This window comes from Hypanus sabinus, chromosome 10, assembly GCF_030144855.1.
Source record: "Hypanus sabinus isolate sHypSab1 chromosome 10, sHypSab1.hap1, whole genome shotgun sequence".
NCBI classification, from domain to species: domain Eukaryota; kingdom Metazoa; phylum Chordata; class Chondrichthyes; order Myliobatiformes; family Dasyatidae; genus Hypanus; species Hypanus sabinus.
Window position 1 is genome coordinate 43,267,037 of NC_082715.1, and position 19,547 is coordinate 43,286,583.

Consider the following 19,547-nt stretch of genomic DNA (forward strand, 5'->3'; position numbering starts at 1 on the left):
GGAGTTATTCTCAGGATGACCAGTTGTGATTAGTGGATTACAATCTTGTATTGCTAATCAGACTGAAGGAGACAGAATGGCCAATTCATGCCCCATTTCTTATGAAGATTCTTTAAAATTTTTAAAGTTTCTCAAGTAGCCAGTTTTATTGACAGATGCTCAAGAACTGGCATGAAAAGAACTGAGGAATTATGACCTAAGACATACAAAGTTAGCATAAGAGTCAATAATAAAGATGAGGCAAACAACGTATAGCAAGTGAATTAACAAATCCATGGAATATCTTCATATGATTGTGTATCTCATATTGCAAACTCCCTTATAGGAGGCTAGGGCACATTGAGAAAGTGCTACTCAACCGGTGCAGGATATGTAGATGGGAGAGCCAAAGGACAATAATTCAAGATTCAAGTATATTTATTATTAAAGAATCTATAACTTATACAACCTTGAGATGTGTTTGCTCACAGGTAGCCACAAAGCAAGAAACTTGAAAGAATCTAATTACAGAAAAAAAATTAAAATAGAAATAAAAGACCAACACTTGATGAGCAAGAGAAAGGAAATAAAATACAAATCATGCGAACAATTGAAGTGAGAAACAGTACATTCTGAACCAAAACTGAGTTCTCAGACCCGAGCTTCAGAGCAATCCGGAGAAGGCCCAAAGCCTCACTTCTTCGTTCACCACATTAGTGGGCACATAGCATAGCAGCCAGGGCAGTCTTCACAGCCTTAACACCATGGAGATGACCGTTGGGAAAACAAGCAAAATCAGCTCTTATCCTGAATGGCACACTGCCTTTTCAGTTTATCTTGGCCAGCGTTTAAATTGACGAAACAATGGAACAGCAGAAGGCTCCACGTCCTGGAGAGAGGAGTGAATGTCATGGACAGCCAACAAATTCAGCTGTCACTTCTGATCTGGACCAGTGCTTAAATTGTCAAAACAGCATATCATACCTTGCACTGGAACCCAGCCACAGTGAAAGTCTTTGGGCCTAGACTATGCCGCTCAACGACTTACTCCGGGCCCAGATTTCAACATCCAGCCCAAAGTCACGCTCAAGCTTTTCAAATCAGCTCAGCGACCAGAGCGATCCAACCTCATACCCAGGCCAGTTGTACAGGCGGTGAAGCTCCTCTGCCCGGGCACAGAGCAATCCAACCTTGCTTCTAGGCCAATTGTTCAGGCATTGGAACTCCATCTGCAATGATTCTGCAACACACCACCTCAGTTCATCCCCTGAATTTGTCTCGCCATCGGTCGCCACTTCACTCTTTGCAGCGATAATTTAACACAATTTACCTCAGGAAAGGTATTTTTAATGAAGTTTTAAGTTATATTTCTTAGCTTTTTGACTACCAGAGAGCAGTCGCACGTGTTCTGTAGTGCCATCTTAACTGGGATTCTGTTAAAATGTGAACTTTACACAATGTGCAATTTACAGGCAAGACAGTTTAACCCATATATCTATATGCATTTAATCTACGATCAGTATGTCTGGAATTCATTATATATAACCTTTAAAGATATTAAACATATCCAACACCTGCTAACTGAGGGATCAACAGTGGAATGGTGCACAGTTTAAAGTTCCTGGGTGTCAACATCTCTGAATATCTATCCTGGGCCCAACATATTGATGCAATTACAAAGAAGGTGCAACATTTCATTAGGAGTTTGAGGAGACTTGGTTTGTCACCAACGGCCCTTGCAAATTTCTACAGATTCACTGTGGAAAGCATTCTAACTGGTTGCATCACCATCTGGTATAGAGAGGGCACTGCACAGGATCAGAAAGTGCTGCAGAAATTTGCAAGCTCATCCAGTTCCATCATGGTCACTAGGAGCAAGGATATCTTCAAATAATGATGCCTCAAAAAGGCAGCATCCATCATTAAGGGCACCCATCACCCACACAATACATCTCCTCTTCTAATTGCTACCATCAAAGAAGTACAGGAACCTGAAGACACATACTCAGTGATTCAAAAAGAGTTTCTTCTCCACCACCATCAGATTTCTGAATGGGCAGTGAATCTGTGTACACTACCTCTACTTTTTTTTCTTTTTTTCCCTTTTTTGCACTACTTATTTAATGTATTTGTATATATATTTCTTAATGTAATTTAGTTTTTTTTATTATTGTGTATTGCAGTGTACTGCTGCCATAAAACAACAAAATTCATGACATATCCTAGTGATATTAAGCTTGATTCTGATGTAAGACATTACTGCCATATGTCACACTACCTTTTCCTAAACTTGCATCTGGAAATATGCTCAAGTACTGTCAATTCACCAGTCAAAGTAGTCACAAATTCACATCTTCATGAGTGTGCACCCACCTTTTCCAAAAATTCTACATGATAAACACCATCTAATAGTGACAGATGCCTGTGAATTGTAACGGGTTTGTTGGCACTTGGAAAGAAGATAATAAACCTACAAAATTTGTTTGCCTAGCACTCATTGTTTGGGAATTGCATTGCCTACTTGTTTCCAATTTTGTATTTGATGTATTTTCTATCAGCTATGCCAGTTCTCATGTTGGGAAGGGAACTTGCATATGTGATTCTATCACCTGCCAGAAATGTGCAGAGCATAATGTTAACCGCAGCTCAACTGTGAATTAACACTAATGCCGCCAAATGAGACCTGTGTGATGTAGCTAATACCATGTGTTCAACATATACAGAGAATTGAGCAAGCCCCATTATGAGCACATCTTCTCAGGAATTCATTCTATTATGTTCTATTTTTTTCAAGTTGCTTGGAGACTTACTGTGTATTTTTTACATGATTTCCTAGGTATGATGAGGTAACTTTCTTTTCCTCAACAACCCATATCCTGTTGATATGTTTTAATGTGATTTCATCTTTGCTCAAATAAAAAATGTGACATAAAAGAATGCATTTGCATCATTTGCATGTGCATTTTAAGTTGATAATAAGCCATTGATAAAGGAAGGCAAGGAATGTTCCTGCAAGTAATTAATTTAACATAAGCTTTTATTGTCAATAAGTAAAACCAGAATGGCTAGCATTACGGATATGAGCTAATGCAAAATCTTCTGGGTATATCCAATTTCCCACACTTTTAAATAGGCCAATCAAAACATAAGGCACCAGAGGCATGCATGCTACACTGTAGTGTGAACTAACATCTGCAGTCTGGAATTTATTGATTGATTGGCTGTGCAGTTGTCCATAGCTGTAACACAAATGACCGTCATGAAAGTGCACTAACTTGTATTTTTCTGTCAGCTTGAACTAAAATAAGCAGAGAAGGAACAATTGATTGTTACCTAGTACCCAATCAATAATCTAAGAATAAATTAAATTAAATAACTGATGATTTATCTATAACTGAATATGAATCAGAAATTATTAATTTTCAGCCACTGGCAATCTTCAGCAAGACTTATGCCAGAAATGCTTGAGACACCGATTGTGTGAACTTTTGTGAGCAATATCTCATGAAAACAACTAATCAGCCTATTGTTTGTTAAAAAGGATGTCTTATTGCAAAGTACTTCAAAGTAAAGTCATTTCATTTCAAATGCCATCACATTCAGAATTGCCACTTTGGGATACTATTAAGAAACAAAAATATGTTTCAAATGATTGGCAGCTGAAAATGTCAGATGATTTATGACTGAAGCAGGTTGTCAATTTTATGTAGAACACAAATTAATTTTCAAATAAACTTTCACCATGCAACTTAACTTTAAAACATCAAATATATACAATTTCAGTCATCTAAAGAATTCGTGAGTTAGATTATTCACTCGACATAGATATAAAATAGATTTTTGGTTTGGATTATTGAGAATAATTAATTCAAATCCTTTTGGATTAAAAGTGCCAAGAGTGTTGACCTATGTCCATGTTTTGTCAATATGTTAGGTAGGAACAGAATATTATAAGAATGACCTTATCAGTAGTTAGCACTTTATCCTTTCTCAGTGGTTGAATCAGTGAAATGTTTTTTTTCTTTCCCCAGGTGCCATTCCTCCTTCTTATCCTTTGTCTTGTTTTCACAGCAACATTCACCTCTCAGACACATTCATTCTTCAGCTTCATTCCATTATGTTCACACCCCATAATCTTGATCTCAACATAGTGCTCAGCTCTTCTTGCATCATCTTTGTTTCCATGAAATCTTTGAACAAGGCTCTTCCCAACATAATGGACTTCCTCCAAACTTCAGTATGACTGTTTTAATGGACACCTACCTTGGTCTCTTGCCTTCTCTAAATGTTTTAATTGGAAACGACAATGATGTGACTTTGAGAGGTCTCATCTCTTCTATCCTCCTCGCCTACTCTAATCTGCTTTAAATTACAATGTTCCATTCTCTACCGATCAATAAGAATACCGCTGCTACTTTGCAGAGTCTATGTCAATTTTCAGGTACTTCCTCATAATTCTCTCTGTGCAATCAAGTCATCATCACACAAATGATTATACTTCTCATTTACTCGGGAGATCTCTACATTGTCCCCATTCTAGAAAGCCTCCAGTGCGGCACAGTTGCATTCCAACACTTTAAAACCTTAAAGCAGGACATCCTGGTAGGAGTGAATGCCAAAAACCACTTGTCAGCCATGCTTGAATCTCTGGACTGCTTCATTTGCTGAGTAGCTGTGAGCAGGAATGAACATTATAAGCCCATCCATGAACATCTCCATGATGGAAGGAAGGTCATTGATGAAGCAGTCAAAGATACAAAGGTCTAAGGAAATACCCTGAAAATTTTCTTTGGTGATATCCTGGAGCTTGGAGAGATTCCCCCTAAATGCAATTTAACAATATTTAAGGAGAATTTTGATACCATACTCAGTCAAATACTCCCTTGATGCCAAGGGCAGTTAATCTCTGCAATTCAGCTCTTGATTCTATAAGTAGACTAAAGTTATAAGATCTGGAGGTAAGTGATAATGAATCACTGCTGCTTAATGTCATCTTTTAACATTCAATGATATATTGACTGGGCAAAATTGGCCTCATTTGATTTGACCTGCTTTTTGTGGAGAGGAGGTATCCAGGCAATTTTCCACATTTTTATGTAGATGGCAGTGTTGTAAGTGTACTGGAACAGCTTGGATGGAGCCCTGACTGGTGTTGGATTATAGATCGTCAGTCGGACTGACAGGATGTTTTATGGCCCACATGGTGGGGATGGGAGTTAAAAGCCTAAGTGGATCATCTGGCTGAACAACATTGTGAATGCTTCAGCCTTGAGTCAAGCACTCACATCTGGTCCCCATCAATGCCGATGTTGAGAATGTTCTTGAGCCTTTGCTGTTTAGTTCTCCACTAGTATTCCTGACTAGATGTGGCAAAATTAAAGAAATTTGATCTGATATTTCAGCTGAGAGTTAACTTACTTCTGTCTGTTGGATGTTGCTATTACTATTTAACATGCATGTAATCTTGCATTACAGTTTCACCTCTGTTTTCAGTGTGCTTGGTATCACTTATTTCTCAGTTTTACATCTATATTAAGCATCTCTTACCCAGGAATAATACACAAATTTAATTTGGAAGGACAAGTGCACAAATCCTTTATGATATCGAACAAATGTATGACCATGAATCTGCAACCTCACATTTTGTAATTAAATATTATGGAGGGGATGATATGCCCCTTTTAGCCTGCACTTGTGCACACACCAGATTGTAGCTACTTGTGATGTGTGCCCACACTACAGAAGACAGCAAAGACAAGATAAGCAGCCATTGCCAAGACTGCAATTAATTAAAATTGGGAACATTGTAGAAAGAAGAGAACCAATACAGTGTCAAGAAAAGCAAACCATATTATTCAATGAGGCCTTGCATAATCAAGAAGTTTCTGATTCAAGTCCAGATGCCCCCTCCAAAAAAAGTGAATCTCTATTTGTGACAATCCACAGTGGGAGGGAGAATTCTAAGTAGCAATCAGGGGCAGTTGGGACATTCTGCTTGCCACAATTGCCAAAGAGACATTGGGTCATGCATAATTAGGCATTTGCAAGGGCCAATAAAAAGATGGTAGAAGCACAGTGGCCATTGTGGGAGTGGGCCAATGTTAGAGTGGGGAGTTCAAGCTTTGCCAAGAAAAGATGAAGGCTGTAGACAAATTTTTTTTCTTTCTTACTTATTGTGCAGTTAGAACTGTGGGGATTCCAAGCAGGATAATGGAATGCACTTCGTTTGAGTGTGGAAAGGCAGGGAGACCTCATCTAGCTGCAGCTTTTTTCAGAACTTGTTAAAAGATTGGAGCTGGAACTGGATGAATTCCGGATCATTCGGGAAGCTGAGGGGTTGATATTCAGGACATATAGGGAGATAATTATACCCAAGGTGCAGGATATCGGTGACCATCGGGAGGGAGAAAGAAGATAGTTAGCTAGTGCATATTACCCATGTGACTACTCCCTCAGCAACAGACAGACTGCTTTAGATATTTCTGGGGGGCGGGGGGGGGGGGGGTTGATGTCCTAGCAGAGGAAAGCCACAGAGTCTGGCTCTGTGGTTCAGAAGAGAAGAGGGGAGAAGAGGAGTTCAGTATTCACTAATTAGAGGTGCTAATTCTGTGGACATGAAAGAAACATCCAGATGGCCTGACTTCAACGGATTAGAAGATATTGGAATTTTCGGGTTTCTTGGAGGGTACACTGATAAAATAGGCCAAAGTCAGCATGGTTTTCTTAAGGGAAAATCTTGCCTGAAAACCTGTAGGAACTCTTTGAGGAAATAACAAACACAATAGACGTAGGAGAGTCAATGGATGTTGTATACTCAGATTTTCAGAAGGCATTTGATAAGGTGCCACACACGAGACTGCTTCAAATAATACCCCAGTGTATTACAGAACATATACTAGCATGGGTAGAAGATTGGCTGACTGGCTGGAGTAGGAATAAAGAGGGCGTTTTCTGGTTAGTGATCAGTCCCTAGTGGTGTTCTGCAGGAGTCAGTGTTGTGTCCAGTACTTTTCATGTTATATGTTAATTATCTGAATGGTGGGATTGATGACTTTGTGGCTGAGTTTGCAGATGACAGCAAGGCAGTTGTAGAGGTGGGTAGTGTTAATGACACAGGGAGTCTGCCTAAGGACTTGGACAGTTTAGGAGTATGGTCAAAGAAATAGCAGATAGAATACAGTGTAGGAAAGTATACGGTCATGCCCATAGGTAGAAAGAATAAAGACTTTAATATTTTCTAAATAGAGAGAAAATTCAAAAATCAGAGGTGCAAAGAGACTTGGGAGTTGGTGAAGTGGTTGAGTTGGTGGTGAGGAAGGCAAATGCAATGTTAGCATTCATTTCAAGAGAGTGGATGTAACGTTGAGTTTTTATAAGACATTGGTCAGACCGCACTTGAAGTATTGTGAGCAGTTTTGGGCCCCTTATCTAAGAAAAGATATATTGGCATTGGAGTGGGTCCATTGGAGATTCACGAGAATGGTTCAGGCAATAAAAGGGCTAATGCATGAGAAGTGTTTGATTGGTCTGGGGCTGTTCCCACTGGAGTTTAGAAGAATGACAGTGTTCTCATTGAAACCTATCAAACACTGAAGGCCTAGACAGGAAGGCCTGTACATTTCCTGTAGTCGGTGAGTCTAGGACCAGAGGGTAGAATAGAGCCTCAGAATAAAGGGATGTCCATTTAGAACAGAGATCAGGGGAATTTCTTTAGCCACAGGATAGTGATAATTCCATAGAATCTGTGGAATTCACTCCCACGGGTAGCTGTGGAGGGTAAGATATTACCTACATTTAAAGTGGAGGTTGAGAGTTTCTTGATTAGTATGGGCATCAAATATTATAGGGAGAAGGCAGAAGAATAGGGTTGAAAGGGATATTAAATCAGCCATGATGGAATGGTGCAGCAAACTTGGTGGGCTTAATTGCTTAATTCTGGTCCTATCTTTACTGGTCTTAATAAACTGCTAACTGTCTGGTGATGCTCCATATCTCCTAGTGGATTAATTTGACTCCTAAATTCAGTAGTTTCTGTGGGGTACACAGCACTCAAGTTCTTACTGGATCTGCTTTGAAGTTTTGAGTAAGATATGAACCAGAAGTAGAGTAGAAATGTTCTGAGACACTTAGTTACCCTCATATAGTTTGGGAAAACATTACTTAGGAAGGAAAGAATTGTTTCCATTTGTAGATAGCACATCTACAATTAATATGTTCCCTATTTCACTGAATGTCTATGGACTGTAGACTTTGAAGAATAAGAGAGTGAAACTGGCTGGTCCCATCTATTTGCACCCAGATCATCACCCTCCATACCCCTACGATCCATGTACCTGTCCAAACTCCTCTTAAACGTTGAAATCAAGATCACTGCACATTCTTACAGCCCTCTGAATGAAGTTTCCCCTCGTGTTCCCCTTAAACTTTTCACCTTTCCCCCTTAACCATGACGTCAAATTGTAATCCCACCCAGCCTCAGTGGAGGAGTGAAAGCTAGGGCAACATTCCTAGCAGGTGAATTAATGGCACAACTAAATGTAAATGTGCTCAAAGGCCATTTCAGAGCCACAGTGCAAATCAGAAAATTAGAGATTTATTTAATAAGAGCAATGAAGTAATGATGGCAGCCTTTAATCTACATATAGACAGGACATGCCAAATGAGCAGTAATGGAGTGAAGGAAAAATTTATGAAATGTTGGAAAGATTTTTTGGTTAAATGAGGGGTCAGGTTATTTTGGATCTGGTGCTGTACAGTGAGAAAGATTTAATTTATAACCTTGTAGTTAAGATGCCGTTAATTAAGAATGATCAAAATATATTAAGTTGAAATAATTTGTTCAAATCCAGGGTCTTGCAACTAAAGAAGCTGAACTAACAAGGGATGCATTGGTTGTGGCAGATTGGTATATGATAGTTATTAAGAAATGGTTAACATTTAAACAACTAATACACATTTTAAATCAAATGCATATCGCTTGAAAGCACCAAAACATAATAGGACCACACATCCAGCTACTGTTCTCAATAGAATTTAAAGAGAGTAATGTATCAAAAGTAAAGGCCATCAAAAGCAGCAAAATCTGACAAAGGTAATAATTTTAGAGAACTAAGAACTAAGGTATTGATAAGAAAATTGATAAAAGAACATCCCATCAGACTGGCAAGAAACCCAACAGACTGTAAAAACTTAGTAGTTATTATGAAATTAAGGTAGGCTCTTTACAAACTGATAGGAGGAAGTGAGAGTGGAGAATAAGGAAATGGCAGGGAAATAAATGAATATTAATGTCCATATTCATGTGAGAAGAAGCAGATGACTTTGTGGAAGTAATGGAGTCCTACAAGTGAACGAGGAGTGCAACAGAACTAGCATGAGTACACAACTAACATTAGTTCAAGTTTCTTTAATTATCATTTAAACAGACCATATAGCCAAATGAAACAATGTTCCTCTAGGACCAAGTTGTCAAAGATTTTGCCACGGCACATTGCACATCATAGCACATAACTCAAACAGCACATACAGTTACAATTTCAGAAAAACATAGTCACAAAGAAAAAAATATATAGCTCAAGCCCCTGAGTGGCATGACTGGATATTGATGGTAAGTTCTCCTGGTTCAGGGCAGCACTGAGTGAACACTAGAGGGCCAGCCCCCACCCCAGTATGGATTTCAGCGCGCCCACAAAGGCCTCCTCTCGCTACTACGCTTCTTCATGCAACGCCTCTCCTGGATGACTGCAACAGGCAACCTCATTGCAAGGACATAGTCCTCGCTACACTGGAGGGCAGCAGCTGACCCACTATCAGTCTTGCCAATGAACCAGATTTTCAGTGTTCAACATTACCAATAACCAACAGAGTCTTGCAATCACAACATAAACATCCAAAACAATCACTCACACCGCACATAGCAACGATATGCAACAAGTCCAGCTCCATTTATATCCAGCAACTCGTTAAAGGGATAGTCCTGCAGTATTTGATATTCTCGGTGTGCAGCAGTGACTTATGATCATAAAAGTGATGTAACTGAAGAACTTCCTTTGTTTGGAGTTGTTGCTGAATCTGAACGTGCCCCCATCTTACAGGAAGGTCATTAGGGAAATCAATGCCAATAATTCCCCAAGACCAAAGAGAAGTGCTAGAGGGTTTTGAAGGAACAAGCTATGGAGCAATTCACCCAACTTGTTGTATTCTTGCATGGTTTCCACACATTGAGAAGTAACAAATGTAGGCCTAATAATTATGTAATCAGAGAAACAGGGAAGCATTGACTACAATCAAGAAAACTGCAGATGCTGGATATCTGAAGATAAATCAGTAAGTATTACAGTAGAATCATTCAGAAATCAAGCAGCATCTGTAGATCCTTAAGCATTAATTCTGGTTGGTATTTTTCGGGTTTACAGACTAAGGCTGCATCCACACTAGATTGGATAAATCTGTAACCAAAGCTTTTTCTCTTTGTTTTGACCCTCCATCCACACTAAAATGGTGTTTTCTGCCCCTGAAAACGGAGGTTTTCAGAAATGCTCTCCAGAGTGAACAAATCTGAAAACACCTAATATCTGGCATAGTGTGTAAGGGGTAACTGGGTATTTTTCAAATTGCTTTCATGACATGCCAGAACAAATGGGGGCAGCAGCGGGGCATTTCATTGTGAACGCAACCTCCAACACCAGAACGATATCTGGCAATAGATGTGTAACAGCCTGTGGTGAACTACATATACCTGTCTGGGCACACCCCCCCACCCCCCGCTGACCGCTCCTGTGGCTCCTCCCACGGACCCCGGTATAAAGGAGATTGGAGACTGAGCCCCACCCTGAGACCTAACTGAGTCTCCAGGATGTAGTGTGGTGGTCAATTGCTGTTTGTTCTTTCTTCCAGCCAATAAAAGCCTATATCTCGCCTTATGTCTCCGAGAGTTATTGATGGTGCATCAATCTTATTGGCTGGAAGTTATAAAACATGGAAAGCATTTTACGTCTGGAAAAATTGGACATTGATCCTCAAGACTCAGAAGCAGCTCTTGCCTTTGAACTCTGGCTTGCATGCTTCCAATCGTACTTGGAACAGATTACCGTGACTGAGCCCGCTATTATGCACAGAATCCTCCTTTCGAGGGACACCCCGAAAGTTTACTCTCTTATCAGAGACCAGCCGACCTACTAAGGGTCTTAAAAGACAGTACCGTCTACGCAAGAAATCGCTTAGCAACGCGGCGGCAGTGACCCGGCGAGTCGAGCGGGCAGTTTCTCTGAGCCCTACAGACACTCCTGTGAGCCTGCGACTGCAAGGGACTGATGGTGGAACTACATTCGGAGCTGCTGGTAAGAGACGCCTTCGTTACGGGGATCAGGTCAGTGTATGTGCGCCAGCGGCTGCTGGAAAATGCCAATCTTACCTTATGCTCGGCAATCGAGATGGCCGACACGCTGGAGCTGACGCTGACACTGTCCAGCCACGTGATCCCCCGCCGGTTCCATGGTCACTGCAGACCCCGCTGCCGCCGCCTGCGAGCAAATTCACCACCGCCGCTGCCAGTAGCGAGTCCACAATCTCCCTGAAACCGACCACAGCTGCTGCCAGTCGCAAGTCCGCACAGTGTTACTTCTGTGGACTCGAAAAGCACCCCCGAAAACGCTGCTTGGCCCGAGTAGCTACCTGCTCCAGCTGCGGAAAGAAGGGTCATTTCGCCAAGGTCTCTAAGTCGAAACCACGAGTGGGGTTGGGCAGTGCTGTGTGTGAGGCATGGGGGCGGCCATCTTTGTCGGCGCCACCTCGCCCCGCCCCTGACCCACCGGCACCTGTGCAATCACAGCTGGTGCTACGTAGATCGCAGCGACAGATTCGACCACCTGATGGACTTAAACTGTAAATATACCTGTAAGAAACTTCGCCCCATGGGGACTCTCTTTTAAAACAAAGGGGGGCGGTGAATGTGGTGAACTACATATACCTGTCTGGGCACGCTCCCGCCCCCCCCAACTGACAGCTCCTGTGGCTCCTCCCACAGACCCCAGTATAAAGGCGATTGGGGCCTGAGCCCCGGCCTCAGTCTCCAGGATGCAGTGTGCTGGTCAATTGCTGTTTGTTCTTTCTTCCAGCCAATAAAAGCCTACATCTCACCTCACGTCTTGGAGAGTTATTGATGGTGCATCACAGCCTAATGTAGCATTGTATGGAAGTACAAGGTAACACTGATGAAGACATGTTTTATACATTTTACAAGGTGCTTTATTAATGTATTGCTTGTGCAACCATTCCATAGATGCAATTGTCACTTTTGCCCAGTAACTCGTTTTATTGCACATGTTAAATACAGCAAAATAATACACAAAGACATGGCAAAAATAAAGGCAAACAAATGAGGTAACAGCAAATTTCACTTTTGTCCAGTAACAAGTCTTATTGCATTTAGCTGAAGCTGTCGTCCCTTTCATCGCTGAAGAGACTATGGCTGTAGGAAATGTTTCTGGACAAATGCACACCAAGTCTTTTGTTTGACAATTTCTTTTTAAGTTTTTCTAGTCTGTAACTGGACAAACGTGCAGCAAGTATACCGTTTCCTCTTCGCTTGTTTTCTGTGTGTCTTGTGCATGCCCAGTAGGAGGAGTTTCACCCAAGTATCCGTTTTAATGTGGACAGAGGTATTTTTAAAAACGCCTAGTGTGGACACCTGTCATTTTTATGTGAAACCAGTGTTTTCAAAATTATCCAGTCTAGTGTGGACGTAGCCTAATTGCCTTGACATAGGCACCATGGAAAAAGCCGGATTTGAATAGAATGGAAGTGTCAACAGACAATGGAATTGGTCAGAACCAATGCAAATTTATGAAAGGAAAAACATGTTTTAAAGATCTACTTATTGACACGAACAAATTTGATAACAAGCTGTTGAGTGTATTAGGACTTTGAGAAATGCCTTTGCTTGAGTACCACACAAAATGAAAATTCATGGCTCCAGAGGTAAGATACAGATGCACATTCAGGATTGGTGAATGGACAGGAAACAATTAGGAATAGACAGATCATTTTCAGTTTGGTAGGCAATAACTAGTGAGATGCTGAAGAGAATAAAAGAAGGACCTGCATCTGCAGTCTCTTTCCAAAGTTCAAAGTTCAAATAAATGCATTATCAACGTACATATATGTCGTCATATACAGCACTGAGATTCATTTTCCTGCTGGAATTCATAGTAAATACCAAGAAATACCATGGAATCAATGAAAGACCGTCCACAACAAGATAGACAAATAACCAACGTGCAAAAGACAACAATCTGTGCAAATAAGAAAGAGAAATCTAAGTATAATAATAAAAAGAAACAAGGAATAAAAATTGCAAATTTGATATGGAGAGTCCTAGAGTTGTAGTGTCAAAAAAAAGTACAGCACAGAAACAAACCCTGCAGCCCATCCAGTCTTTGCTGAAACATTTAAACTGTCTAGTCTGATTGACCTACAAGCAGACCATTGCCCTCCATAACCCTGACATCAATGTACCTACCCAAACTTCTCATAAACTTTGAAATAGTGCTTGTATGCATCACTTGCACTGGCAGCTCATTCCACACTCTCATGACCCTCAGAGTGAAGGTGTTTCCCCTCATATTCTCCTTAAACTTTTCACCCTTCACCCTTAAACTATGGCCTCTAGTTGTAGTCCCACCACCAACCCTAGTGGAAAATGCCTGCTTGAGTTTACCCTATCTATACCTCTCATAAATTTGTATACCTCTATCAAATCTCCCCTCAGTTTTCGATGTTTCAAGGAATAAGGTCCTAACTAACCCAATTTTTTCTTATAACTCAACTCCTTCAGTCCCAACAAAATTCTCAAAAATTTTCTCTCTATTTTTTCAAACTTATTTACATTTTTCCAGTCAGTAAGTGACCAAAACTGCACATAATACTTTAAATTAAGCCTCACCAATGTCTTATACAACTTCATCATAACATCCCATCTCAATACATTGATTTGTGAAGGCTAAAAGCTTCCTTTATGACCCTATCTACCTCTGATGTCACTTTCAATGAACTAGGAAATTGTATTCCCAGATCCCTTTGTTCTACCACACTCCTCAGTGCCCTACCATTTGCTATGTAAGACCTACCTTAGTTGGTCCTACCGAAGTACAACATCGTGGACCTCTCTGCATTAAATTCTGTCAGCCATTTTTCCTGCTGGTCCAGATCCCATTGCAAACTCTGATAATCTTCATGATGTCCACTATACTCCCAATCTTGGTGTCATTCATAAATTTGTCGATCCAGTTAACCACATCATCATCCAAATCATTGAAATAATTGACAAACAACAAGGAACCAGCACCGATCTCTGTGGCACTCTACTAACAATAGGCCTCCAGTCAGAGAGGCAATGATCTACTACCACTCCCTGGCTTCTCCCATGAAGCCAGTGTCTAATCCAATTTATTACCTCATCTTAAGTGCCAAGCAACTGAAACTTTTGACCAACATATTATGTGGGACTTTGTCAAAAGTCCAAGTAGACAATATCCACTGCCTTTCCTTCATCAATTTTCTGAAAACTTGCTCAAAAAGTTCTATAAATTTGGTTAGACATGACCTACCATGCACGGAGCCATGTTGACTATCCCTAATCACTCCTTGTCTATACAAATATTTATATATCTGGTCCCTTAGAATACCTCCCAATAGCTTACCCATTATGGATGTCAGGCTCACTGGCCTATAAATTCCTTGCTTATTCTTAGCGCTGTTCTTAAACAACAGAACAACAAGAGATATCCTCCAATCTTCCAGCACCTCACCTATATAAAGCTAAGGAACTGCAAGGATAAAAAGACACAGATTGGAGTTATATACAGACTTTCCAAATAGTAGTGAAGATGTTTCCTACATATTACAAAGCGAGATAGAAAATGCATGTCCAAAGCGCAATGTTACAATAGGCATGGGAGACTTCAATGTGTAGTTAGATTGTGAAACTCAAGTTGATGCTGGTTCCCAAGAAGGAGGATTTTCTAGAATGCTTACAAGATGGCTTTTTAGAGTAGCTCATGATTGAGCCCACATGGGGATCAGCTATTCTAGTTTGATTGTTGTGCAAAGAACTGGAATTGATTAGGAAACTTAATGTAAAGGAACCCATAGGGTCTAATGATGATAAAAAGATAGATTCCACCCTGCAGTTTGAGAAGGAGAGTCTAAAGTCTGATGAATCAGTGTTACAGTGGAGTAAAGGGAATTACAGAGACATGAGAGGCCCAAAATTCAGTGGAAGGAAGGGATGACAGCAGAACAGCAATGGATGGAATTTCTGAGAGCAATTCAGAAAGCATATATATATATTCCAAAGAAGAAGAAATATTCTAAAGCTAGAATGATGCAACCACGGCTGACAAGAGGTGTCAAAAACAACATAACGGCAAAAGAGAGGGTATTTAATAAAGCAAAAATGAGAGGTAAGTTAGAGGATTGGAAAGCTTTTAAAAACCAACACAAGGTAACTAAAAAATTCATTAAGAAGGAAAAGGTGGAATATGATGGAAAATTAATCAATGATATTAAAGAGGATACCAAAAGTTTTTTGGATACATATCGTGTAAAGGAGAGGTGAGAGTAGATATTGGACTGCTGGAAAATGATGCTGGAGAGATATTAATGGTGGACAAGGAAAAGGCGGATGAACTGAATAAGTATTTTCTGTCATTTTTCACTGTGGAAGATACTAGCAGTATGCCAATAGTTCGAGAGAGCTGGGGGGCAGAACTCTGTGTAGTCAGCATGGGTTCCTTGGGGGAAAATCTTGCCTGACAGATCTCTTGGAATTTTCTGAAGAAAGGTAGACAAAGGAAAATCAGTGGATGTTGTGTACTTGGATTTTCTGAAGACATTTGATAAGGTGCCAAATATGAGGTTACTTAACAGGTTATTATAGGAAAGCATGGATAAAGCATTGGCTGATTGGAAGGATGCAAAGAGTGGGAATAAAAGGAGCTTGTTTTTGATTAGCTGCCACTGACTAGTGTTGGGACTTCTTTTTACATTTAATGTCAATGGCATGGATGACAGAATTGATGGCTTTGTGGCCAAGTTTGTGGACAATACAAATATATATGGAAGGACAGGTAGTTTTGAGGAAGTAAAGAGACTAAAGAAGGACTTAGATAAATTAGGAGAATGGCCAAAGATTTGGCAGATGGAAAACAGGTCATGAAATGTATGGTCATGCACTTTGGTAGAAGAAATAAAAGCATAGATTATTTTCTAAATGGAGAGAAAATTCAAAAATCTGAGGTGCAAAGAAACTTCGGAGTCCTTGGGCAGGATTCACTAATTTGCAGGTTGAGCCTGCGGTGAGGAAAGCAAATGCAATGTTAGTTTTCATTTTGAGAGGGCTAGAATATAAAAGCAAGGATATAATGTCGAGGCTTTATAAAGCACTTGTGAGGCCTTATTTGAAGTATTGAGAGCAGTTTAGGGCCCCTTATCTAAGAAAGGATGTGCTGTCTTTGGAGAGCGTTCAAAGGAGGTTCACAGGATTGAAAGGCTTGTCATATGTAAAGCATTTGATAGCTCTGGGTCTCTACCCACTGGAATTTAGAAGAATGAGGGAAGACCTCATGAAACGATAGAATGTTGAATGGCTTAAAGTGCATCTAGAGAGGATGTTTCCAATGTTCAAAGTTCAAGGTTCAAAGTACATTTATTATCAAATTAAGTACAGTATACATTTTACAATCTTGAGATCTGTCTCCTAACATGCAGCCACAAAACAAAGAAACCCCAAAATAAAAAAAGAACCCAGTGTGCAGAGTAAAAAAAAACACATCATGTCCGCAAGAAAATAAAAGAATAAAGTAACCCATAAAAAAGTGTTGAACACCCAACGTGCAATGAAAAAAAAACATCATGCCAACAGTAACTGCAGGCAATAGTGTTTCTGAACTGAAGTCCAGAAGAGAGTCCCATAGTTCAGCACTGAGCTGACAACACGTCCTGGGGCAGCAATCATAATCAGCCTGTACCTTACCTCAGGCCCTGACACCTTGACCTTTCTGACACCTTGTCGTTTTCAATCTGGCCCAGCGCCTATCTCTTCATCCGAATATTTGGCTTCTGCTGCTTCGAGCAGCAATCTGAATCAGCCCATACCTCGCCTCAGGCCTCGACACCCTGACCTTTTCTATCTGGCCCAGCACTTAAATCTCCATCCAAATAACAGGTTCTGCCACTTGGATGTGCCAGACTTTGATTTGGCTTATAAATTTATGTCGGCACATTGTGCTCAGTCAGATGTGGCACCTGGACCCAGCTGCTTCGATTCGTACTGTGCCTGATCTTCTGTGCTCTTGGCCACGGGCCTACCACCTCGCCATGCCTTGGTTCTGCCACATTGAATTGCCTCCAAGTCCAAAAGGAAGTTGGTAGGGAATTCTAAGACCAGAGGACACTTGGAAACATAGAAAATAGGTGCAGGAGTAGGCCATTCGGCCCTTCGAGCCTGCACCACCATTCAGTATGATCATGGCTGATCATCCAACTCAGAACCCTGTACCTTCTTTCTCTCCATACCCCCTGATCCCTTCAGCCACAAGGGCCATATCTAACTTCCTCTTAATTATAGCCAATGAACTGGCCTCAACTGTTTCCTGTGGCAGAGAATTCCACAGATTCACCACTCTCTGCGTGAAGAAGTTTTTCCTCATCTCAGTCCTAAAAGGCTTCCCCATTATCCTTAAACTGTGACCCCTCGTTCTGGACTTCCCCGACATCGGAAACAATCTTCCTGCATCTAGCCTGTCCAATCCCTTTAGAATTTTATATGTTTCAATAAGATCCCCCCTCAATCTTCTAAATTCCAGTGAGTATAAGCCTAGTCATCCAGTCTTTCTTCATATGAAAGTCCTGCCATCCCAGGAATCAATCTGGTGAACCTTCTTTGTACTCCCTCTATGGCAAGAATGTCTTTCCTCAGATAAGGGGACCAAAACTGCGCACAATATTCTAGATGTGGTCTCACCAAGGCCTTGTACAACTGCAGTAGAACCTCCCTGCTCCTGTACTCAAATCCTTTTGCTATGAATGCCAACATACCATTTGCCTTTTTCACTGCCTGCTGTACCTGCATGCCCACCTTCAATGACTGGTGTACAATGACACCCAGGTCTCGTTGCATCTTCCCTTTTCCTAATCGGCCACCGTTCAGATAATAATCTGTTTTCCTGTTCTTGCAACCAAAGTGGATAACCTCACATTTATCCACATTAAATTGCATCTGCTATGAATTTGCCCACTCACCTAACCTATCCAAGTCATCCTGCATCCTCTTAGCATCCTCCTCACAGCTAACACCACCGCCCAGCTTCGTGTCATCCTCAAACTTGGAGATGCTGCATTTAATTCCCTTGTCTAAATCATTAATATATATTGTAAACAACTGGGGTCCCAGCACTGAGCCTTGCGGTACCCCACTAGTCACTGCCTGCTATTCTGAAAAGGTCCCGTTTACTCCCACTCTTTGCTTCCTATCTGCCAACCAATTCTCTATCCACCTCAATACCATACCCCCAATACCGTGTGCTTTAAGTTTGCACACTAATCTCCTGTGCGGGACCTTGTCAAAAGCTTTTTGAAAATCTAAATATACCACATCCACTGGCTCTCCCATATCCACTCTACTAGTTACATCTTCAAAAAATTCTATAAGATTCGTCAGACATGATTTTCCTTTCACAAATCCATGCTGACTTTGTCCGATGATTTCACTTCTTTCCAAATGTGCTGTTATCACATCTTTGATAACCGACTCTAGCATTTTCCCCACCACCGATGTCAGACTAACCAGTCTTTAATTCCCTGGTTTCTCTCCCCCTCCTTTTTTAAAATGTGGGGTTACATTGGCCACCCTCTAATCCTCAGGAACTAATCCAGAATCTAAGGAGTTTTAAAAAATTATCACTAATGCATCCACTATTTCTTGGGCTACTTCCTTAAGCACTCTGGGATGCAGACCATCTGGCCCTGGGGATTTATCTGCCTTTAATCCCTTCAATTTACCTAACACCACTTCCCTACTAACATGTATTTCCCTCAGTTCCTCCATCTCACTAGACCCTTGGTCCCTTACTATTTCTGGAAGATTATTTATGTCCTCTTTAGTGAAGACAGAACCAAAGTAGTTATTCAGTTGGTCTGCCATGTCTTTGATCCCTATGATCAATTCACCTGTTTCTGACTGTAAAGGACCAACATTTATCTTAACCAATCTTTTTCTTTTCACATATCTATAAAAGCTTTTACAGTCAGTTTTTATGTTCCCTGCCAGCTTTCTCTCATAATCTTTTTTCTCTTTCCTAATTAAGCCCTTTGTCCTCCTCTGCTGGTCTCTGAATTTCTCCCAGTCCTCAGGTGTGCCGCTTTTTTTTGCTAATTTATACGTTTCTTCTTTGGAATTGATACTACCCCTAATTTCCCTTGTCAGCCATGGGTGCACTACCTTCCCTGGTTTGTTCTTTTGCCAAACTGAGATGAACAATTGTTGTAGTTCATCCATGCAATCTTTAAGT